Here is a 25,402-nt window from a genome sequence, read left to right on the forward strand (position 1 = left end):
AGCCTACTTGAGTGACCTAAATTAAACACATTAATTGTTTCTTTGATAATATTTAACATCGTAAATCAACATTCGGGCTACGAGAAACGAGGTAGTGGGTGCTCCTGAATAATTTTGACCGGCTGGGGTTCTTTAACGGTCCTTGAAAAGCGCGGTACGCTATCTTTTTTGCACTGCACCGCCGCTGAAATGCGGACGCAGCGTGCGGAAATCGAACTGACGACCTTGTGCCTAGCAGCATGACGCCATAGCTAGCACCGGGGCATGCGCTTCAGAGAATAATCGTTCGAACCAAAATATCTCGCCTTGTGAAGGACAAGAGGCGCGTCCGCGTTATAGCAGTGGCGCGAGTATTTCCCGCCCGACAAATAAGGGTTCCGCGGTGATAGTCAAGAAAAGTTAATGACTTACGAGACTTCCAGCTGAGCCTCTAGGAGGCTCCTTGCATAGCATTATAGCGGCCTTAACTGCCTGGGAGGGTTAGTTATATACTGCCTGACTGACTTAAGAAACTTGCGAGGCACGTTATGAAGATATATCAGTAGTGCCCCTAGTTAAAGCTCGCGTCTTTCGTGTGCCAAGATGTATGCATGCTTATCATGGTAATGGATGCAAAAAGGTGACATTGGAAAGTCAGTTTGAAATATTGCCCTTCCGAGAGAGGGATTACAAGGCGTGTGCAGCCTTCGAAAAAAAAGAAGAGGTCTGTTATTATCGCTGCGGTAAAGATGACGACCGCGCTGTTACATCATCGACAGCGCCGCATATTAATGAGTATAGTGTGATCCAACCTTCGATAATTAGCGTCTAGAGGCTTTCTCATGCCAGGTCAGAATGCAGCTTGCGGTGTTCATCATAGTCATTTATAATGTGATTTCTTAGTTGTAGCAGGTGTCCACTCAGAAGATGAGTGACAGTGTGAAAGGTGTGATAGTGGTTTCAGGTGGCGAGTAATCGTTGCTTACGAAATTCAGCCCTCTACAACAACGTTGCTTCAGGAAGCTTCGCTCGGCAAACGCCGCCTTGGGCCAACGAATAGCTTTACATTGAGAGAGACGACGACGAAGTGTCCTGTGTGGAACGCTGCCTTTTTGTCTCTGAGAATTTGAAGCTACTTTGTGGGAGACGCCACTCCCTTAACTACGGCGATGGACGTGGAGTCGCCTGGAGAGGTTCCTGGTCCTTGTACGTCAACAGCGACCGCACCGAGAAAGCGGTCTAGTCGCCCGAGTGACACCTACAGCGAGGACACTGTGATCTACTCAGGAACCAGTGATGAAACCTCGGATGACAGCGACTTCGTGCCCGTAGCGAAGCACAAAGCAAAGAGAAGACTCGTCAGGACGTCTCCTTCCTCAAGTAAGGCAACTGTGATCCCGACGCGAAAGCCATCAGACCTCACCATTTTATATGTGCCTGTGGCTGCTAGCGACAATCTAAACCGGATCAACCGCCAAGCCACATCTGTATCGCTCGAGGCACTTGTTCCGGGTCAGATCAAAGATATAAGGATCAACGCCCGTAAGAACATCCTCGCTATAGATGTCACAAACCGCAGCGCGCTAGACATTCTGAGCAACGTTAAGGTGCTGGATAGCATCAACGTACGCTGCTATAAACAAGACCATCACGACTCTACGGCCGGCGTTGTGTATGACGTAGATAATTCCATAAGCGATGCTGACCTGCATATACTCATCAAGCCGGCGACAGAGGGAATTGCCATATTGCAAGCCCGTCACCTGGGAAACTCGCAGTGTGTCAAGTTAACTTTCAAAGGAGACAGCCTACCGTCCCACGTCAAGGTCGGTCACTTCCGACACGTTGTACGGCCTTTTGTGCCAAAGCCGCTTCAGTGCAGGAAATGTCAAAGGATAGGGCACGTTAGTGCGGTTTGCACAAACGCTGCCGTGTGCTCACGGTGCTCTGGGTCGCACAGCTCCGACGCCTGTCGTGCAGAAAACCAAAAGTGCGCCAATTGTCAGGGCTCTCACGATGCAACTTCGAAGAATTGCCCACATGTGAAAAATGAGGCGAAAGTCTTGAGGCAAATGGTCAGGGATGGTTCGTCGCACAGGGAGGCTGCCGCTAAGGTGCGACGTCGACGCTCACGTCGTCAAAGATCTAGGAAACCCACTGCTATTGCTAAGGATGCACCGCGTCCACTGACAGTCCAGAAACTTACGCATACAACTAGCAATAGCAGCAATGAGATTCCTCAGCAGAAAGTCTCCAATATCATTGCCTCAAGCGAGGAGTGGCCGCCATTGCCACAGCTAGATCCACCAGCGGAGCGACAAGATGTAGCACGCTCGCCGAATCACGCTTCACCTTCTGGCAGCAACCAAGACAACGACAAACAAGTTGTCACCATGATAAGGGCCCTTATGAACACGCTACGAGCACTACTGACCGCCATACACACTCCGGCGGCTCGAGGCGCACTTCAAATACTGGATGCCCTGTATCCGGTACTGTCCGGTCTTGAGAAGCACCATGGCTGCTCCTCTACATTCGTTCCTTAGAGAAGTCAAGGAAGCGTCTATCTTCCAATGGAATGTCAGAGGCATTAAATCGCGCATTTCGGACTTTCGTCCGTTTGTTTTTAAGAACAAATTTCCAATAATCGTCCTTTGTGAACCAAACGTTGAGAGCGCCATCCGCCTATCAGGATATGAAGCTTTGATGTCTGCCACCTGTACCGACCGCAGCAAAGTCATAGTTTATATCAGATGCGATTTCACATATGTTTTACACCCAGTGGCACCTGATGACGACAATCAGTATGTGTGTTTGACTATAAAATGCAAGAACGTCGCACTCACGCTCATAGGTGCCTACATTTCACCTTCGAGTCGATTTGACAGCGCAAGGCTAAGTACAATTTTAACTGCGACACCTGGACCATGGGTTATTACCGGCGACTTCAATGCGCATCATCCGCTATGGGGAAGCTTAAAGATGGACTGTCGAGGAAGACGTGTACTATCCTTCGCGTCGGATCATGAGCTCTGCTGCCTAAATGATGGCAGTCCCACCTTTCTGCGGGGATTGACATACAGCAGCTGCCTGGACTTGACTTTTGTTTCAAGATGCCTCAGTGCCAGTGTGAAATGGTTCACGGACAACGAAACGCATGGTAGTGACCACGTTCCAACATATGTTAAAATCGACGGCATACGCAAGTCACACTCTACTACAGTTCTTCATCACATCGACTGGCCTAAATACACGTTGCTCATGGAGAAGAATAGCCAAGAGATCCAGGATTGTCTGCCTGGCAACATCGAGAAGCTAATTAACGCCGCTGCTCAAGAAGCCACAAGATCTTTTAGGCCTGTTCCTAAATTTTCTGAATTCGAAGCAGAATTGGAGCGGCTTCGAGCAATCCGCCGTCGCGCGGAAAGAAGGTACAGGCGCACCAAGTCCATCTACGACCTAAGGGAGGCGAGACGCATACAGAAGAAGATCCAGCGTCGGATCAACTCCCTGCAGTCTCTAAGATGGAAAACCTTCTGTGATACCCTTGATCCGCATAAACCCCTCTCACATATTTGGAGAACAGTGCGTGGTCTTCGAACATCACCGCAACAACGCCACCCCTTCAAATGCCTGGCTCTCTATCAAGGTCGCAGAGAGATCGACGTAGCGGAGGACTTCTGTTTCAAGGTTGCTGGTCTACCGCCATCGTTCGCCACACGTGATCCCCGTGATGTTCCAATCTCGCGAGATTCTCGTATGGACAATTTGTTTTCCATCGAGGAGTTGCAGGCGGCGTTGGCAGCGTGCAGACGTTCCTCATCGCCTGGGCCTGACGGGGTGACATACGCAGCTCTTGGAAACCTCGGTCACACAGCCCGGCATGCACTTCTAGACGTGTACAATAATTCATGGCGTGAAGGAGAAGTTCCAGCTGCATGGAAGTCTAGCCGCCTTGTGCCTTTGCTCAAGCCAGGTAAATCACCCCTAGACGTGGCGTCTTATCGTCCCATTGCTCTGGCCAGTTGTCTAGGAAAGGTGATGGAGAGGATGGTGCTGACGCGTCTAGAGTGGTATCTAGAACATTACAAGTTATATCCTGACGCTATGGCAGGCTTTCGACGCGGACGCTCTTCTATAGACAACGTCATAGATCTTGTCTCGTCTGTTCAGCACGAAAAAAGCCTCAGGAGACTGTCAGCGGCGATGTTCCTGGATGTTAAAGGCGCATATGACAACGTAACCCATCAAGCCATCCTGGACGCCTTGGGTGATGTCGGCCTCGGCGGCCTTGTATTTCGGTGGATATCCAGCTTCTTGAAGGACAGGTCATTCTTTGTGCAAACAGAGGACGGTGCGTCATCACAACGCAACACCTACCGAGGCGTACCACAAGGCGGAGTCTTGAGCCCCACTCTATTTAACCTGGTGCTCATCGACCTGGTTCACACCCTTCCGGAATCCGTCCATGTGTCGATCTATGCAGACGATATATGCATTTGGTCATCAGGAGCGACGCGTCCTCAGGTGCGCGCCAGACTTCAAAAAGCGGCCACTGTAACATCAGGTTATCTTCGAGCACGAGGTCTGGAGCTGTCCTGCGAGAAGTGCTCTATAGTCGCTTTCTCGCGTAAAGCAATGAAACCGTACGTTATCAGAATTAATGGACAGCCAATTGCCTACGAGAAGACGCACCGCTTTCTAGGAGTGATAATCGATCGAGACCTTTCCTGGAGTACTCATGTCTCCTACCTAAAAAGGAAATTAGTCATGATAACCCACTTGCTCAGATTTCTTGCGGGAAAGTCATGGGGTGCGTCTGTGAGTGCGATGCTCCAACTCTATAACGCACTGTTCCTTGGTCTCCTGCGCTATAGCTTACCTGTACTGGGTGGGACCGGCAAGACCAACCTCCGTGCCCTCCAATCTGTACAAGCTCAAGCTCTGCGAATTTGCCTTGGTCTTCCCAGATGTGCGTCCACGGCAGCAACAATAGCCATCGCGCATGACCACCCCATCAACACGTATCTTCAAGTCGACACCTTAAGGATGCATATCAGGCACTTCGCCCGACTTCCATCGCATCATCTCGCCTCCCTTCCTGCCGCTCGACCTCGTTCAGCGTTTAGCAAGATTATTGCCGCCAACCATGGAACTTTACCGTTGAACTTCACGCCTGCAGCACGACCATCTCAACCGCTGTGGTGCCTCCATCCACTCCAGGCTCTTCTTGTTATTCCCGGTATTAAAAAGAAAACGGAGATGTCAACTTTCGCCCTCAAACAAACCGTGCTTTCAATGCTACATGAACAGCACAGAGGACGCATCCACGTTTACACAGACGGTTCTGTATCCTCTAATAGTTCAGCTGGAGCAGTGGTGATTCCCGCAGAGTGCGTTACCCTCAAGTTCAAGACATCTCACATCACATCATCGACGGCTGCAGAACTCGCAGCTATCCGTGCTGCTCTGGAGTTTATTGTTCACAAATCATCACATTCATGGTCCATCTTATGTGACTCAAAGGCAGCTCTTCAGTGTCTGATGTCCCCTTTCAACCATGGACCAAATGAGCAACTAGTCGCAGACATCCGACTACTCCACCATCACGCAATCAACAAGGGACACAACATCATCTACCAGTGGATACCGGGTCACTGTGGAATTTCAGGAAATGACAGTGCGGATGACGCTGCCCGGTCGGCTCATGATGGTGCCCAGATTACACCCATACCGCTGTCAAGAACAGATGCAGCCACAAGTCTTCGCTCCCTCGCCCGCGAGCTTACACAGAATCTGTGGAACACCAGTGCATTCACGAATGCACGTCTCCACAAATTGGATCCACGTCTGCAACTCCGCCTACCACCAGGGTTGCCACGAGCGGAAGCAACACTTCTGTGCCGCCTGTGGCTCGGCGTGGCATTCACAAACTCCTATTCATTCCGCATTGGAATGGCCGACAGCCCTACTTGTGACACCTGCGGCTGCGAGGAGACGATTGAACACCTCCTTTGTGACTGTCCCCGTTACGCAGTGCGAAGAAAAGTGCTCGTGACCGCTCTCGCAAAACTGGACAATCGCCCCTTTACAGAGGAAAAAGCTCTAGGACACTGGTCCAGACGGGCTTCGGCACTCAAGGCCTTAAGGGCTTTGTTGAAGTTTTTAAGGACATGCCAATTGTGTGACCGTCTCTGAACGTTGTAGCGCGTAGTTTCGCGTTACTGTGTCAATTTTCTTTTTTTTTTCCCATTTTTTTTTTCCTCTTCTTCTTTCTCCTTTTATTCCCTTTACCCCTTTCCCCAGCACAGGGTAGCCAGCCGGGACTTACACTGGCTAACCTCCCTGTCTTTCCTCTCCTTTGTCTCTCTCTCTCTCTCTCTCTCTTTACATTGTGTTACTCCCTTTTATTTGCTTTTACTGCTGAAGGTGTTTATGGCTGTTCCTGCAGCTGACTTCCGTCATCAGGATCCAGCAGAAACAACATAAACGGTGCCCTAGACGTTAGCCTCCGTTCGTATTACCTTGGCAGAAAAATTCGGGCATCATTTCAGCGATTTTCTTTTGTACGCGTTCTTGAAATCGAAGGGTGAAAACTTAGGCGCCAACGTGGTCACGTCTCAATGGTAACTAACATACGACAAAGCCATGCCAGTCTGGCGTTGCTTGTTGACTGGCGTTGCTTGTTGACTGGCGTTGCTTGTGGACTGGCGTTGCTTGTGGACTGGCGTTGCTTGTGGACTGGCGTTGCTTGTTGACTGGCGTTGCTTGTGGACTGGCGTTGCTTGTGGACTGGCGTTGCTTGTGGACTGGCGTTGCTTGTGGACTGGCGTTGCTTGTGGACTGGCGTTGCTTGTTGACTGGCGTTGCTTGTTGACTGGCGTTGCTTGTGGACTGGCGTTGCTTGTTGACTGGCGTTGCTTGTTGACTGGCGTTGCTTGTGGACTGGCGTTGCTTGTGGACTGGCGTTGCTTGTTGACTGGCGTTGCTTGTTGACTGGCGTTGCTTGTGGACTGGCGTTGCTTGTGGACTGGCGTTGCTTGTGGACTGGCGTTGCTTGTGGACTGGTGTTGCTTCGCTCGTGCAGCTCGCGGTTCGAAACGTACACAAATGTATGAACTCGTAAAAACCAGCGAGATTTCGGCTGCCTTCTCTTTTGTGGGCTACTCAAGTCTGATTTTGTGTTTACGTGCGTATTTGGCTTTGATGATGTGTTATGATTTGTGCGGTATTGATAGTTTTCCTTTATTCCTTTTTTTATTTTTGTTGTTGTGTATGTGACTGTCGGTGAAGTGTCTGTGAACGCTCGATGCTTTTTTTTTTTTTTTTAATAATGCCGTGCTCCCATCTCGAACGACCGTCTGGCCACGCTACGCCTTCTGGCGCCGCCGCCGCCGTTGTGAAATCCGTGCATGCATAACGGCACATAGTCAGTGGCACAGACACAGTGACACATGACGCGGTGGCGCATATCCTCGCGAATGGTACAACACACTTTTAGGCTGCACTACGTTCGGGGTCGGCTCAAAATTTTTGGTGAGACAGTTAGATACCCGAAAAGAAAACTTGTCTAACAATGCTAAGATTCCCTTAAAAAGAAAGGAGCATCATTAGCAGTCATATAAAAAAAGTCACGCCCGTGAGGCCTGCCGCTTCAGCGGTGGCGAGGCGTTGACGACGCATATACTCGCTCGTCACTCTCCCTTTGGCATAGAACTATCCCACCGCGGACATCCATCCCACAACCGGAACTGCGCTGTCAGTTGGGCAGCCCTTGAACGCTCCGCACGGTGAGCCCAGTCGTCGATGTCGTTATCCGCCCTTGACGTCGTCGCTGTCAACGATCGCTCGTCACATTTTTTTTTTAATGCGCACCGCTGCGCTGTCGCATTCGGTGCCACGGCATCCAGCGGTAAGCCAAACGGTTTATCCGTGCAAGGTTATTAATTTGGAGCGATTACGGAGCGCTGATAGTGGGCTTCTCTGCCAGTTTAGTGCACCGTAGGCGGTATTTTCGGCGCCCTTCTAACGTGCCACGGTTTTTCGGGGCACGGCGAAGACAAGTGTCACCATGTGTCCGTGGGCTCTAGTCGCTGCAGAGATACTATGTTCTTGCTTTGTCAGACCTGACGTTCGGCAAGAAAGAGGCAAGGACTTTGGTCGAAGCAAGGTCTGTCGAGGCGAGAATGTGGGCTGTTTGTGGGCCCAATTAACGGCTACTTGTCAGCTATGCAAACTGGGTTCTTTTACCGGGTTTCTCCTTATTTAATCCCTGTAAGTTTAGAAGAGTGCATGTAATAAGTGTTGCGTAAGCGAACGCAAGCCCGCATTATCTGAGCTGTCATCATGCCCTGTATATATATGGCGTAATGTGCAGCGTATGGGAAAGAGTGGTGCAACTACTTGTTGCAACAGCTGCTGGAAACAACAATTAAATGAGAGCTTGCTCACTCACTCACTTTAGCAATCGTGGTATATATGACACACTATGTAGTGTTTCACTTCGCACGATCTTCACGGTATCGTCAGGGTTAAACTGCACTCCACATGATTGCTTTTTAAAGTAGCATCCGTTATGTTGCTGCCGTTGTCAGACCATCTGGTGACGTGCTGCTCCATTCTCTCGGCTTATGGTGAAGGGAATAATATTGTTCGCCAGTGTTACTGAGAGTGGAACTCATGCGCCTTTGGAGATGTGCATTTGGGAGGCGGGTGCATCCAAGGTCTGAAGCTGCGCTGTATGACGCTTTTGCATAGAAAATATGTTATTGAAGACGACAGCAGGTAACCGTGTTGAGAACCTCCGGATGTCTCGGCAATGGAGCTGATAGTTGGAAGATCGACTGGAGCGAAGCTTTCGTGGCCTCTTCCTTCGGCATTTCTGCTGACGCTGCCGCCGCTGCCGCCGCCGCCTTGCACATCGTGTTGGTGGTCCATAGCGTACATAGAATGTCAGAGAGTAAGTAGAGCGAGCGTACAGAAAATACCCCCCCCCCCTCCCTAGAAAAAGAAAAATAGAAAAGAAAGTCATGGCGAAGAGGTGAATAATAGAGTTGCCATTCTTCGCTCATGACAGCTCGCATACATAGTAGGATCGCTTGAAATGGGAAAGGCGCCGTGACAAAGCATGCTTCGTTTGGGGTCTCCTCAGTAAAGAAAACGCTACTAACAGACATACGGCAACAGTTGCGGACAGCCTGGAAAAGAAAAATCCCAGGTACGGCATGGCACATTTCTGCTGTTTCCGAAAAAATAAATACAAGCACCGTACAAGTTCGTCCATGCGGACAAAGGACGCCGGGAGTGCAGAAGCATTAAAGCACCACAGTGTCAAATTGGACGCTACCGAAGCGGCCGTCCAGCGGATGAGCAGGGCAGGCACGATATGATGCGCCGTGGGAAGTGATGGCGGCGCTAACCTGCTCGCAGGCTACGAACAGTGGCGTGCAACAACGGATCAAGAAAACACCTTCTCGCGGCGTGTTCCGTATACTACGTAGACAAGCACTAGTGGCGCGCGCAAAGTAGCGTTGGACATCCCCTCACGACTGTTTGTGTCGCCTACGTCACCGCCAAATACCGTCGGTCAGCGCGAACAGCACAGAAAGCTTCGCTACATCGACTCCCACAGTGCGTAGGATCCGCATCACACACACACACATATATTTTCTTGAAACGTCACACCCATACTCAAGCGACAGAACAATGTTGCGTTGCAGAGGTAAATGCCTCTCAGTAGCTGCAATGATAGAGAATGTGGCGATGACGATATTAGACGGGGCGTGTCATTATTTTAGCAATCTACGGGGAACTCTAGACTACCGTCCCTAATACCTTTTCCCGAAACAGGCCTATGGAATCAAAAGTATGACGAAACTTTGGAAGTTACTTCGAGAAAGCGGGTAACTGCCTATTAATTACACCATTATTTTCTAGAGCCCAGCTCTTAGGTCGTCTGTTCCTGCGGCGACTGTCGACGTAACCGAGTGAACGAGCATGGCGAAAGATGAAAGCGGGCGCAGAGCGCAGTGGGGTTTGAAAGCGACGCGACCTAGAGGTAGGTGGAGTGGATGAAAGACGCGAGGAGCAAACTGGAGGCGGAGGGTATGCCGAAAGATTGAGAAGAGTGGTGCGGTGACAATGGCTACGAGATGGCGCCAGACTAGAGCGGGTTGGTCTGTCGGTGGCGGCTGCTGTGAATCGCGCCCATGCTTCACCCACACGTTGGCTCTCGCGGTGTCTAGATTAGCGAGACAATTGCGCCACACTTCGCTCCGTGTACAGCGTGCCGCACGATGCATACTGTCCGCGCCAGCTAATATGTCGCGAAATGAAAACGCATATTGAAATGCGCTCGAATATCGCATTAGCAAGTATCGTAGTAATCGGTGAGTGTTTTCTTTTTTCCTAAGTGATGTTTACTACTACTTCTTCGGGTGCCGTAGCGCCCGCGCACGCGGGAGCCTCGAAGGGCTTCAAGAATGAGTGTTTATCTTACAGGAGATAGATGGCAGGTAGTGAGTTACAAATTTAAAATATGAAGAAAGAAGAACACACAAATGCAAATCCTCAATTCTCCGCTCCGACGCTTTCGTCCCTCTCGGAGGCGCCGGCAGTTTACACTCAACTAGCGGCACGGCTTGCTGAAAACACGGCGGTTCGGATGAGGTTGTGGGTCAAATCGCAGCCGGGACGTCGTGCCTCTAACTACGGTTGTAACAAACGATTGGGTGTCGCTTGCCATTCTCAAGGCCGAAGTACCAGTCATTCTATTAACTCATTTTGGGTAGCTTCCCTACAGTACGCGTGAACGGCATTTTGGTATACTTCACTGTATTGTAGCCGTTGTCTGCAGGGAAACGGCAGTGCAGGTGTGGATGGGAATGGAGGCGGCAGCGAAGAGGATTGTCATAATTAACGAGGCAGTTAGTTTTAGCTTTGTGCAAACTTTGGTGCTCCGAATCCGTTAGTCTGAATCCGTTAGTCCGAGTCCGTTAGTCCCGTTAGGCCCACTCCGTTAGTCGACGTCTAGTCGCTGCTAGACAACACTATTTGGCAGCGTAGTTATGTATAGTTATTGTTCGTTTGTAGAAGCGGTTGCCTACACTGACTCTGGTCGATCACTTCTGTTGGTGTCTTTTAGATATCATAGATTTATGAAGCGCCTGTTTAACAAAACTGGCGTTTTGAATACGTCTCAGGGCTAAATTAATGCTCGTTGAGAACATCAAACTATACGAGCCGCAGTTGTGTCTTTCACATAGCTACACACTTATCGCAATTCTATCCTTATATTTCAATATCAATCGTTCCGTCAATATCTGCTTACGCTTGCAGCCAGGTATGCACGCCACGCACTTGTGCAGTCGTTTGCGTTGCTGTCTTCCCTCGACATGCCCTGCATGCATGTTATCTTCGAAATTGAAATCCATGGGGCGCCAGTAGCCGGACTTGTGCATTTACGCGCACCGCCGTGGGCGTACAATAACGAAAACGGATGTCAGCAGAAACGCTGAATGTGGAAGGAAATGAAGCTGAATTTCTATATTCCAAAGGTGTTTTGCGCAAGCGGATGAAGACAGCGATCCCGCATCTGCTAATTGCGACAGTACCTCTGATACGGGGTTCCACTCGCACCAACCACCTCTAGGTGACTGCAAAGATTCATTGCTCAATTTTCGACCTTCCGTCGCCTTTCGGTGCAGATTGCGCTGGTCGACCTGCAATCGCCTCACGAAGGGGGAAAAGAGAGAAAGAGAGAGAGAAAGAAGGAAAGGACAAGCGATATGCTCTCATTTAATAACGGCTGGCGCATGCCCAATGAAAAATATACGGAAAAGAAAAGAAACCATATATGTATTAAGGTCGAATGCAGTGCAAGAAAAATAATAAAGGGGGTGATTGCGTCCGAACTTGGCAGCCAAACCGCGCTATTCAATAAGGATAACGATCAAGCGACATGTATCCGCTTAGCCTTGAGAATTGACGCGACACCATCAATTATATTTCCTCCCGCGCGACTCTCTCCATCCGCCATTGCAAAATTGCACGATTCGCCCGTTGCTTCGCGCGGTTTTCTGGGGACCCGCGCGGAATGCATGCAATCCGCGCACGCCGTCACAAGGCACGCTTGGGGAAGTTCGAGCGCGGCCTCTCGACCTGCGCGCTGGGTTAATAAATGCACGCGTGCATCCGTTAGATTGTTGATTGTTGCAGGCATCTCGGCGCGTCGCGTTTCTGGATGTCTCTCTCTCTCCCTTATCCTTCCTCCCTTTTTCTCAACGTCGCTGTTTGCATATTTCATTGGGTTGTCTGTGTATGGAAATTTGCTTCGGCGATATGGTGAGAATTCCACCAAAGCTGGCGGTGGCTTCGCGTCGTGCTCAAGCCGAGATGGAGAATGTGCCAGGAATGGCGCGCTGATAGGGCTTGGTGTTGGTTGAATCTTAAGCCGCTGAGATGATTTCACGAATGGCGAGAATATTAAACGCGTAGCCCCGGAGCGGAAAATTTCCTTAGCCTCAATTAGGCTATAGCAGGTGCTTAAGGAAGTGTACTTCTTTTAGGTTCGCACTTTTTCCGCACCAGCTGACACCTCAGGCGAAATGATCGATTACGCGAATTACCTGTTTCGCCAGATGAACCAGTTATTTAAAGGGCGCATTCCACTAGCGGAATTCCACTAGCGGATTAGGGCTGAATGAATGCTTAAAACAACTATTCTTATGCGAGAGACTAGCACGTTGCGAGGCGTCACTTTTTTGAACTTGCATGACAAGATGAATCTGATATTCATCGAATAATTTTTAATGCATTGGCATTCTTAGGGTACTTCACGCACTTTCCGGGAGCTAGGTTTGTTTATCTCTAACCGTTTTCCCGCGAACGTGGCTCATTGTGTAGCATTGGCGAATCGGTAGCTCATCGGAATGCTGTGCTGAGGCAACAGGGTTGGAAACCAACCGTAGGCCCAACTTGGGTCGCCATTGGGGCATTGTGTACATACGTGCCGCGCTTCAGCGAACTCTGGCGTGGGCAGGTGCGGAACTGGGTACGCTCTAAAAAATGTTTACACCCTTTGGGTTGTATATTTGCCACACAACAATAATCGTCATCTGTCTTGCGCGCATTTCCTTTATTAAAAAGGCTGCGCTCATTACTTTCCTGTCGAGAATGCTCTGTCATGCTGATAACGCACATGCCGTTCGCGACTTGGTAGTGCCGGGTTCGAAGCGTTAAAGAAAGGAAATACGGGCAAGACAGATCACGATTATTTTTGTGTGGTAAATATACACCCCAAAGGGTGCAACTGTTTTTAGAGTGTAAGTACCGCTATTCAATGGAACTTTTTGACACCAACTTGGAGCACTGTGTATGTGCCATTCGGATTGTGCTGGTCTTCAATGAACCTGTTCGATAACGCCTTGTAGCTCTGGGTATGTCCACTAGGCGCGTGCTACTCTGCAATGAACGTCTTTGACGCCATATTGGGTGACTAATATGTGCCGCTGTACAATGGCGAAAGAGATCCTGTGACTTTATGCGATACTGGACGAAGTCGAACCCTCGTCATAAGAGTTTCTCAAGGACAGCAACCCGACGTATTGCAAGCAGCGCCGCAAATGCACCGAACGAGTGCCGTTTTTTAGTGGACGCCTTTCACGCCAGCGCTTCAGCGAGCTGTGCGATATGAGTGCACTGGGCATGTTCCATTCTTCAGTGAACCTCTCACCAACTTAGCTCGCTGATAATGTGCTACAGCGGATGCGGCGAAGCGAGGGCACAATTTTCAGCCTTTTGAGGAAACGGCGCGCCACACTTCTCGTCTCGGATGCCACGCGCGTACCTCTTGGAAACGCGACTATTATAGTTGGTATAGTGCGTCTAGAAAGAAGTGCGATGGCCGAGCCCGGTTGCCGCTTGGCGCGTTTCTCGGCGTACTTCCAAAGTACATACACTAAAATTGGAACGATGCAGAGAAGAGTTGCATGGCCCTTGCGCAAGGATGACACGAAAAATCGTGAAACGTTCTGAGCGTTCGCACGCACCGGCGCTCCAAGCGTCTCGGAGTTCACGCGCAGGCTTCGCGGCGGCGCCGCTGGGTGGCGTCGTGTTCTTCGGGGAGCGCGAAAGAGCGGTCCCGCCGCAGTATACACGCCTCATCCAGAACTCGTTTCGTCGGCCGCAATACGTTGTTTCGCTATACTTATCCAATGTTGAACGCATTGCCGTCGACAGTCATAGTTAAATGGGTTATGCGGAATCTTTTAAAGCGAAGCTTTGACGAATCTGGCCTCTAAGGCCGAACGTCGCGGAAAGCACGCTTGGAAAAGGAGCATATAGAAAGCCCTTTTTCGCGGGGAAGCAAGCGCGGTGAGACGCTTGAGGCGTTTCGATCCGCAGTTGCACCAGGAGAAACCGACCCGTGAGAAATGCTGCGAGTGCAACACGACACTGTGGATCCACCACTGAAATTTTTATCAAGTGATCCATATTTGATGTATTGCCTGTAAATATTTGTATATAATATCTAGCCTGTCTATATTCCACTGTTCAAAAAAAAAAAAAAGAAAGAAAAAAAAGCTCCAATCCACGCTCTGAAGGTGCTTGCCCCGCGCGGCTGTGGTATCACACGATTCGATAGACGAATGCGACGAAGCCTTTTCAACTGGGTCCTGCCGAGCCTGAGCACGATACCGTTTGTGCACATTGACGTTGCTGTTTCTTTCGCCGCTGATCGTGTTAACGCTGGCATTTGGGAGTCCTAACTATGAGTGGCCTTTCCGTAGCGCTATCACACTTGGTAGGCGGGTTCTTTAACTATGAAAGTGTAGTTACGTCACTCCCAGCTTCTTATGCTAAAGTTTCCGCTTCCCGGCAGCTGCAGGTTATACAGCCGTAATGCTTACCGGGGAACGCTTGCGGCGTACGCTATGCGCTTAAGGTGGCTGTCTAGTTCGTGTTCAGAGATGACCCCCCTGAGAACCAGAGGCGGCTGCATTTGCAAAGGAAATGTTGCATGTCTACGATAACGTTACACAGAGAGAAGATTGGGAAGTCTAAATTCTGTACTTAAGGCAGTCTGCATAGGTCACGTGAAGTGTCGTGCGGTGAAGGCACGCGTGTTCTTGCGTGCGCAAGCCTCGCGGTACGTGAAAGTCACAGGCCGGAAGCACGCGTGCCAGCACTTGGAGAGGAGCATGCACCAAACCGTCGAAAGGTGATCTCGGAGTCCAGTGGTGTTCGAGAGTTTCAGCAACGGTCTTATTTACGTCGGCCTTATCAGCCAGGGTACCCTAGACGTTCCCTCCTTTATAACCTCTATCGTCCACGAGGCATGCAGTCTACCATCGCTTGAAGTACGCGCAACGTCGGGAGAGAACGTTATTTATCTGTTGTCGAATTTATCTGTTGTCGACAGAAACGCGCACGGAGGGCACGTACACGGCTCTTAATACGACGACGCTCTTGCTTCTGTTGGAGTGCCGTTTGCCGCAAGGCTACTGGGACCCACTGTGGGCCTCTTAACGACGACGATGACGACGGCGGGCCAGGTACTCCCTCCTGTCCTTATCGTTCCGCCCCATTGGTTCCGGCAAGTTCGCACCTGTTCACGCCCCGTCGAATTCGTCTGGCGGCTGCGTTTCTGGCACCTCCGCCCGGCCTACCGCAGTACTTGTTGCGGCGCACGCGTGTGTCCTCCGGACGCTTATCTTCAGTGCGCGCTCAGAGTGAGGGTCCCCCTGCAGCGTCCGCTACGGTACACGACGATAGGCGTGCTGGCCGTCTGAGTTGATGCCTACCTGCGAAGAATTCTGTCTCCGTTGTTTGTTTGTTTGTTTTTGTCAGTCTTGGCTCGCCCACGGCGCTTCCTTCTCCACCCGCGATGACCTTCGGTTATCGGTTAATCGAGTCGCCGAGGCGCGCGCCGGAGCGAGAGAACTGAATAAAGCGAGCACGAGGGAAAGAATGAAAGAGGTGTTCTAGGGTGAGGTGTGGGTGGGGGCAGGCACGGCTGTTTAAAGGCCACACGCTGGCACAAGAACCACGGTCAGGTATTACCGACCTTTCTTTTTTTTTTTTTTTTTCCGGTCTCGGAAAAGCAAACCAGTTTTTCATCGGTGCATCTTCGCAAATGATCTCCGGGTTGCCCCTTCGTGTCTCCCTGTGCTCGGACGAACGCGAGTTAAGTTCTGCTGTACGATTTCCTTTCGGCTCAGCCCCACGATAATTCTTCCCTCCTTTCTTTTTCCTTCCTTTCATGTTCACTTAAATTGCGTTTGTCTATGGGCGTAAGCCAGACGCTGTCGCCGGGAATGTGTCGCGCTGAGTTATTGCCATTACGCGCTAGCGCGGAAGGTAGTGTGTAGGATGGGCATGATAACAGTCCTCTCAAAAGGGGGTGGGGGGTGGTTGTTGAGGGGCAAGGGTCAGCGAAGCGGAGGTGGGCGCCGCTTTGGGGTTGCCTGCTTCCCTCCGAGGGAGAGGGGAGCAAATGAAAAAAAAAAGCCAGTAATGAGGAACGGGAGTCTGCATTAGCTTTACTGAGACGTTCGGTATGCCATTCCAATAATTCCAAATATTTTCCGTGGGATTCCCGTATAATTCTTATGGAATCGGCATGGATTTATGTAAATTCCGTTTAATTTCTATGGTAATCTTAGGGAAAATGTATGGAAATATTCTACTGCATATTGAACATTTCAGTAGGGAGTGTTTCGCGGCAGCACAGTTCTCTGCTTATTTCGGGCCCAGGTGACCAAAGTTTGTGGAATTAGACCTTTTTGATGGAACTGCCTCGCCGATACAGTTTTGACGCCAACTTTACCCTACCTGTATGGGATTGACAAAGCTAATACTGGTTCTTTAGGTCCTATCATCTCAAGTCGAAATGCGGACAAGCGGTAGGCGTCCAGCATATCATGTGGCATTTTCGTGTTCCTTTTCCTGTTCGCGTTTCAGTTTGTGTTGGTAACACATATGATTGCATTCAGCACCGGTACACTTGCGTGCAAGAGCTTACGCACCACGGGCTCGCCCATCAAAGTGAATTCATGTGTAACTGAGGAGTGTACTAGAAGGTTTACTGTGTCAAAATTAAGCTGGAGGGAAGAAAACAGTTTTGCTTAACAGCGGAGAGAATTGGCAGAGTGATATGGAAAGCGCGTCTGCGCCAGCCTATGAACTATAGCTCATTGGGACTTGTACCTGTATGGATATTTGTAGGATCAAATGCCAGGCCAAGTGGGTGCGGACGCCAAAAGGCGATCCGTGGGGCATTGCGGGTCACTGTGTAGAACGGAGAGCTGTTGTACAGCTACTTTCGAGCTTCTCGTTCGCTCGGAAAAATGTGTATGCAGAGAAACGGAGACTGCGCTGAAAAAGGAAAATGTGTGAAGTATCGAGTGACAAGGTTTCGTTTTCGAGAGGGCGAGACATGTTATTTACGGGAATGGCAGAGAGGGCGACCTGAGCTGGTGGGCTCTACTCCGAATTGGCCAAGAAGATGGCGGAGCGAAAGTGCAAGAACGAATGATTATGAGACAAGATGGAGTGAATGCTTATGTACAGAAGACAGTGGCCCTAGTAGAGCGCCTCGTCTAGTCCCGTGTCACGCAGGAACTGCAACAATGCTTTCATTGTTGCAGTTGCAGTTTCATGCATGCAGGCCACGGGCTGAGAATAAATCACTCTCGCAGGTGTTGACTGCCAATGCTGGCTAAGAAACTGCCAAGCACCCGTCACTCACACATATATGCTGGGCAATCACATATGTGTTCCAGCGTTTCAGACGTCTGGATCAGGCGTGTAGAGTTTCAGACGCCGGTTTTACCACGTGGTTAATTAGTCCTGGGCATATATGATTCATCTACCCAAAGCTTGCCGCGCGTTGCTTGCCGACTTGTGCAAGCGTTTAGGCTGTTTGAACCCGATGTCAGGATGTCCCTCGATCGAATCGATCAACACGCTCAAATTAAGACAGCGAAAGCAGCATCTCGCAATTTATACTGTAGGTGGCACTGTCAAACTGATAAGATCCAGCGCTTAGGAGGTGGCTATCAAGCCTAAACGTTTCATCAATAATGCAGTGGTTAGACAGGAAAGAGGTGCCGAACAACCGAAACCCTTATTCAGCTTCAAACTTTTGCAGCATTTGAACCCTTGAAGAAGCATCGAGTTTAAATAGCCTTTTTTTTTTAAGTGCGAAGCGCAGGGTGTTTCCGGGGTGTTCTATTAACTTTGAGCATGCGCTTACGTAATGGTTAAGTGACCGCCGTCAGCACTATTCACCCCCAGGGATACGAAGCAAGGTGGGGCGATGTGGATGAGGGGCGCGGAAGGGAATTGGGGGGGGGGGGGGGGGGGGAGGGGGCGGCGTACGGTGGCGGTCGTCCATTTGTCGTCCTCGAGGCGCGATTAGCGGTGCACACATACAAAACCGCAGGGGCACTGTGTCCCCTTGCTCTTGTCGCACGCACGATGGCGGCTTCTGTGGCACCGGCCGAGATGATTAAGCGTCGCGGCCCGGCGCCGCGCATCTTTAATTTGCCGCGACACTCGAGCTTAACGACTGCCGTGGCCAACCGAGTCGATCTAATTGTCCAGTAGTGAGGCTGCGGTGCGGGAGCGTAGCACACGGTTCTTGCCCCTTTGCGTTTCGCGCAACGGAATGTCCGCTCTGCGACGCGCTGCACTTTCTCGCTCCGCTGCCGGGCTAATTCTCGCCACGCTCTCGCCCCCCCTCCCCCTCACCCACTCTAGATGTCCTAAGCGCGATCCGCCCCTTTGCCTTCAAGCGAACTGTCCCGATGCGGTGTCTGCGGTCTCTCTGCGGTCTTGTACGTGTCGTCCATATATCGATGTTTTCTTACCACGGATGACATGCACGCCCCCTTCTTTCAGGTGGCGCATTCCTTGTTGAAGCCGTGTAAAATGTGCCCTGTGCTTCGCGACACGCGATCTTGTTTGTACATCGTTTGCCTCGGAGGTGCCGGCGGCGACCCGTTATACGACTGGTTCGGGCTGGAACATTGGCTAGTGCAAGCTGATTGGCGACATAAATCAATCTTTTTTTTTCTTTTGCGGTAGTATAGTTAAAAATATTTAAACTGGATTTGCAGCCTTCCGGTTACTCTGCGGTCACACCATCGTTATCCTTTGACCTTTGCCGGTCACCGCCACTGGGCATTCCCGCACGCGCAGTAATTGGTCGGTTATATTTAAATGAACTGAATAAAAGTAAAGTAGTTAAGGTAATTCCTGCTGACCGCGCTGTACGCGTCTGTTAGCTGCATCTGCCGATCGACAACTGAATGAACGGTCAGCAGTGGAAAGGGGGTTGGAAGTGAAGGAAAGGGGCAGGGAGTGGGGATAGACCAGGGTAGGGAAACTATTTACATAACGGACTGTGGGGGTGAAAAATAAGGTTAATAAAGTTAACTTGTGCAAATGTTTTTTTAACCCGACCTCGGGCACACCGGCACTCATTGCTTCATGTTGAGCAGCCGGGATGAGAGGCCCGACGTTCTTAAAGGAAACGGGCATCGTGACGCGGAGAGTGGTAAGCACCGCGCAAACTGACACTTGACTTACGGATGTCACTGATACAGTTTGCTTTGACAAAACAAGTTGAATAGCGCGCGGTGCTTGCGTTAAGTGACGCTCCATTCCATATTTCTTTAACGCATGTGAAAATTGTGAGGGCACTTAAACATCACGGGGAAAGTAGCTGTCGCCCTCTGGACGCGATGGTCGAAGACTGTGTGTGTGTGCGTGTGTGCGTGTGTGCGTGTGTGTGTGCGTGTGCGTGTGTGCGTGTGCGTGTGTATGTGCGTGCGTACGTGCGTGCGATACTCGCAGTTTTACGTGCTACACTGTAAAATAACCCACACCCTTAGGGCGTCCGCAAATTATTTCACAGTGTAAAAGTCGGGTGTATGCCAATTTTCCATTTGATTAAAATAGATTGAAAGACATTGAGCAACAAGTATCATAGATGACCGTCAGTGTTGGCGAATGAGCACGCGCGATTCATCTCTCCTTCTTTCATGCAATTAGAGCAGCATACTAGAGTAAGTCTACCTCAACCAGAGACTCTTGGTTTTCCTCAATATATATCTCTCTTTCTCTATTGCACGCATGCGCGTAAGCGGCTCACTAAAAACGTTCTGACTTTGTTTCTTCCTTTTATTCCCCCGTGGTCTACTGTCTTATATATATTGTCCGTTCATAACATGCGACAAGGCAGTAAAGTTAATGCATGTCGGGATAGCTCCGTTGCAGGATTAAAGAACTAGGTCCTTGGACGAACACTTCGTTTAATATTTCATCCCAGAGACATAAAAGCCAGCCGCAGTCTCGTACTTTGCATCTTTCTTTTGTTGTTCCCTCTCGTTTCCTATTAAAAGTGAAACCTCTATCGTGGTGTCCAAATTTCTGCGCGGAAGGACAGTCTCGATTACACGGCGGTCGCTTCAACGTAATGCCATCAGAAAAATTAAGCTCCCTGGCGAAAAATCGAGCCTCTGGGCAATCGCTCCCGACGCTAATCTGTGCGCCTTCCGAATATGACCGCTCCAGATTACTGCCCAGCTTTCCTTTTTTTTTAATTTGACTAAAAAAGAGGTGCGGCTCCCAGCTTTATCAAAGCTCACTGCCTCCTGAGAAAGCAATTACACAGCGCTCAAATGAGACGCCGGTGTTTACCCTGCGTAGCTCACAACGTGGGTATCGGCTTCTGTGCGCCAATTTTCGTGACTAAATTGATTTCCCGCTTTGAAGCTGATACTCTGTTTCCCACAGTGTACGGGCGCCTCCTGCCGATGCTTTAATTGCCCGAGGGCCGCTGCTCTTCCCGCTGCTGCGGGTAACATACACACGTGGACAACGCAATCTGTCTCTCCATATGCCTGCAACGGTGTTGGTGATGTCGCAGGCCTGAAAATTATACGGCGCAGATTTCCGCCATCCTAGATAACGTAGGCGTGGCCCATGGCACTCAAGGTATTTGGGCTTTTTGCTATTGATATACTTTCTCAATGTGCGCATGTGCGACCACAAACATGTGAATTAATATGAAGCGCTTTTCTCCCGAAGAGAGCGATAGAGCAAACTTATAGAAGAGAGCACACGACCGTAGGTAGCTCTTCCTGTGTGCAGTGGGTGGTCGCCTGAGTCCAGGAGTCCAGCGGCCTTTGCTGCCCTTCTCGCTCGGTTGACCAGGTTGAGCTGGTCCGTCGAGTCTGAGCTGGACAGCGCTACCTCCCATTGCCGTGTGGTGGGGTGTGTTACGGGTGTGAGGTACGGTGTGCTTGCGCAAGCCACACACCATGTGGTAAAGCGTTGCGCACTGATCGCAGTGTGGGCATTTATAGGAATACAGCGCAGGGTGTATGTCATGGTAGAGACTCAAGTGAGGATACGTGTTTGTTTGCAGTTTTCGTCATATTACGGCTTTCTGTCGTGTCAGAGCATTATGAGGCGGCGGTAGTGTTCTTCGTGAAAGGCGAGAGGATTGTAGGATGTGCATGTAGGTTAATGGCATGGGCTCGAGGTGGAACTGCTCGGTGTGACCCTCTCGCGACTCCCGGTGTGCATACGCTAGGGCGCAGGCGTGTGCCCGCTGATTGCCGCGTATGGACTCATGCGCCGCGTAGCCCACACGACTTGTATGTATGGCGGGAGCTGGTGCGCCCCAATCAGAATGCGATGTGCGGCCCTGGAAAAATTTCTGCATGCCGTCCGAGAGTCCGCCAGAACTAGGACGCACTCCGAGTGCGGTGTCGTCGTGATGGCTAACGCTATCGCTAGTTCCTCTGGCTCTGCAGGGCTCGCTCTGGAAACTGACGACGCATTTTTTTCGGTCCCGTGATTGTCGACTACACTGGTGACAAATGCAGTTCTTCGTGCGGTGCTGGCCGCGTCTACGTATAGGACATTGAGGTGGTTCTCGTGCTTCCCCGCGAGTGCCTGCGCTCGGACATGTTGCCGTCCGATATGGAAGTTCGGGTGTATGTTTCTGGGACATGGTGAGACGTGCATATATCCTGCATTCGTGTTGGGACTTTTGTCAGTGCGCTGGTCTTCCATTCGGAATATCCAAGACGTTTCAAGACGCAGTGTCCCGCTGTTGTGCGTTGTAGCCTTTCCTTCAGGCTTACAAACCGGTTTTAGACCAGGAAGGTGCACAACAGATAGCCTAGTTCTACTTGAGAGTTATATACGAGACGCATTTGTTCATAAGTAATACTGTCTATCAGTATTTTTTGATCTCGAAAAAGCTTATGACACTACCTGGAGATATGGCATATTGCAAGACCTCGCGTCGTATGGCGTGTCAGGCAACATGTTTAACATAATAAAAAGCTATCTGTCCGAACGAAAGTACAGAGTAAGGGTGGGAACTGCAGTGTCGAGAGTCTTTGTGCAAGAAAACGGTGTACCACAAGGAGGAGTGCTCAGCTGCACACTATTCTTAGTTAAAATGAACACACTACAAAAAACACTCCCACCATTTATATCCTACTCAGTCTATGTAGATGATATACAGATAAGCTTTAAATCATGCAATCTGTCCATATGCGAGAGGCAGATTCAGCTGGGAGTGAACAGGCTTTCAAAATGGGCTGACAAGAATGGCTTTCGCTTTAATGAAGAAAAGACGACATGCGTGTTATTTTCTCGGAAAAGAGGCATACATCCTGAACCGAATATTACGATGAACCGGTATGTGCTTAGTGTAAAAAGGAGCAGAAATTTCTTGGCGTTATATTGGATGATAAGCTCTCGTTTGTGCAACATATAAAAAACATAAAAATGAAATGCTTAAAAACTATGAATATCCTCAAAATTCTTTCACACCAGTCGTGGGGAACTGACAAGAAATGCTTGCTCTCGCTGTATAACAGTTTGATTAGAACACGTATCGATTACGGGAACATTGTTTACCAATCAGCTTCACGTTCTGTTTTAAAAATCCTGGATCCTGTACATAACCTTGGCATGCGACTAGCCCTAGGTGCATTCCGTACTAGCCCTGTTCCAAGTTTGCACGTAGAAGCTAATCAGTGGAACCTAGACCGACAACGTAAGTATTGTAGTTTTTTGTACGCACTTAAGATTAGTTCCAACCGAGAACACCCGTGTTACAAAATGTTGAAGAGCACAGAAACGCAAACCCTCTTTGCAAAGCGGCCATCATTAGCAAAGCCATTTCCATTGAAAGCACTGTCGCTATGTCAAGAAAACAACATTTTGCTGTCGGACGTTCACCTACATACCACTAACGAGTTAGTAGCACCATGGGAATCAGTCACCATACATTGTGACTTCTCGTTCACAGAAACAAACAGAAAGCATACACTCCAAGAAGCTATAAAACAACACTTCTTATCACTACAGAGTAAGTACAAGTGTCCGGAATTTTACACTGATGCTTCAAAAACTGCTGAAACAACATCATGTGCTGCAATCGGTCCAGATTTTGTAGCCCATTTAAGATTAAATAAATACACAAGTATCTTCACTGCTGAAGCACACGCTATACTCCTCGTAGTTAAAGAAATAACAACAAAACAGAGCAATCAATCGATAATATATACAGATGCCTTAAGTGTGGTCCGGTCAATACACCTTGGAAAACAAAGAAAGAATCCGGTGATAAACACTCTCATCAGCAGCTTAACCTTAGCCTACAAGAGAGGGCTACATATTATAATCTGCTGGGTACCTGGCCATACTAGTATACCTGGTAATGAAGCGGCAGACGCAAATGCGGCCTTAGCAGGTCTAAGGCCCCAAATAGATGTAAGTTGTGTTCCATATACAGATACGAAACCTGTCGTTCGAGGAATACTGCGTGACGCATGGCAAGAAGCTTGGGACACAGAAAATAATAACAAACTTCACATCATCCAACCCTACATTACCCAAACACCTGTACACCGGCATAGACAGGAGGAGAGAGAGAGAGAGAGAGATAGCAAAGAGAGGAAAGGCAGGGAGGTCAACCAGACGAGCGTCCGGTTTGCTACCCTACACTGGGGGAAGGGAAAGGGGGAACAGAAAGAGGAAAGCGGGATCGAGGGAACACTGTCTGTGCACGCAGCAAAGTGCTTGGAAATCAGTCAAGTCAAAGCAAGTGCTCCGTCGATACGTTCATAGCTGGTGATGCACGTTGAAGGTACCAGTGAAGACCAAGGATCCGGTGGGCGTCCGCAGTACGTTGCAGTGTGTGACAGTATATTTTTAAGCTAAACCCCAGCCGTTCTGACTTCAATGCGAATATAATGATACAGGAGGAAGTAATCATGTCGAGACTGAGGGTAGGACACACACATGCAACACACTCATACTTGCTAGCCGGTACTGAACCACCGGTCTGCATTAGATGTGGAAATCAACTCACAGTCATCCATGTTCTTATACAATGCCCTAGCATGGAAGCCACGCGAAAAAAATACTTTCCTGAACTTTACCGCACCAATTTACCTATGCATCCTGCATTTTAATGCAGAATGCAGCCGTGTCCGCATTACGGCCAGGGAACGTATCCACCCTTCAGGGTTGCATGTCGAAACTAGGGAAATCGGTAGCCGGGTGCACTCCCCAGGCGGTACATCCCAAACACTACCCGGGCACCGGGTTCTGGAGCGCCTGTACCCATCTTTTTATCGGTGGGTGCCGGCGGTGGGTTTCGAACTGTCCACCTACCGCAGCCGGGCCGGACGCCCTGTACACTAGGCCACGACTGCGGTATCCTGCATTTTCCCTATCGGCTGAGCCGATGTTCCCCCTCGACCGGCTGTTAAGTTATCTTAATGATGTGAATTTTTTGAAGAATATATCTTACCGCTTTTAATCTCATCTTCCCTACGCTACCCGAAATCCGACATAATCATCTTAAATTCTCCCAAGAAATGCAAGCCTTATGTTTTTAATTCCTAGGCCTTTACAGCCACCGCAGTACGTCACAGGCATTGCGACCCATTATACCCACTGACATGTTTATAACATTCTACCGCACTACTAAACATCGTTGCTGGCGCTCTCTGGCCGTCGTAGCCCTTGCGCCATAAAACACTAATTAATAATAATAATAATAATAATAATAATAATAACAAAGTGGGCCTCTAACTTGCCGTGCGTTGTTGTACACCCCTGTCTCCTCGAGGCGAAAAGTAGCCGTTCCGGGTGGGAGTCCGAGCGCTTGCTTATACGCCTTGAGTATCAGCCGGTAGAGTACCTCCACCTCAACATTGCTTAAATTGAAATATGGTGTTGAGTACGCAGTGCGGCTCACTGCCAGAGCCTGCACTAGTTGGATCAGGTCCTGTCCCTTGAGTACCCTCTTCCTGCTGGTAATTTGTTGCATCATGTGCACGATCTGCGTGGTCGTGTATTTTCGCTTCTGTATGGCGTATCC

General features: G+C 49.7%; 1 protein-coding gene and 1 non-coding gene across 3 annotated transcripts in view; both read left to right on the forward strand.

Moving 5' to 3' along the window:
* The window catches only part of FipoQ (F-box/LRR-repeat protein FipoQ), a 695,691-nt gene that overhangs the window by 165,784 nt on the left and 504,505 nt on the right, over positions 1-25,402 (forward strand). The gene's annotated exons all lie outside the window — the stretch shown is intronic.
* Positions 13,917-14,019, forward strand: LOC126539280 (U6 spliceosomal RNA). Its single transcript, XR_007601276.1, has one exon. It is a non-coding gene; the product is annotated as a U6 spliceosomal RNA (small nuclear RNA).

Source organism: Dermacentor andersoni, chromosome 11 (genome assembly GCF_023375885.2).
Source record: "Dermacentor andersoni chromosome 11, qqDerAnde1_hic_scaffold, whole genome shotgun sequence".
Classification (NCBI taxonomy): Eukaryota; Metazoa; Arthropoda; class Arachnida; order Ixodida; family Ixodidae; genus Dermacentor; species Dermacentor andersoni.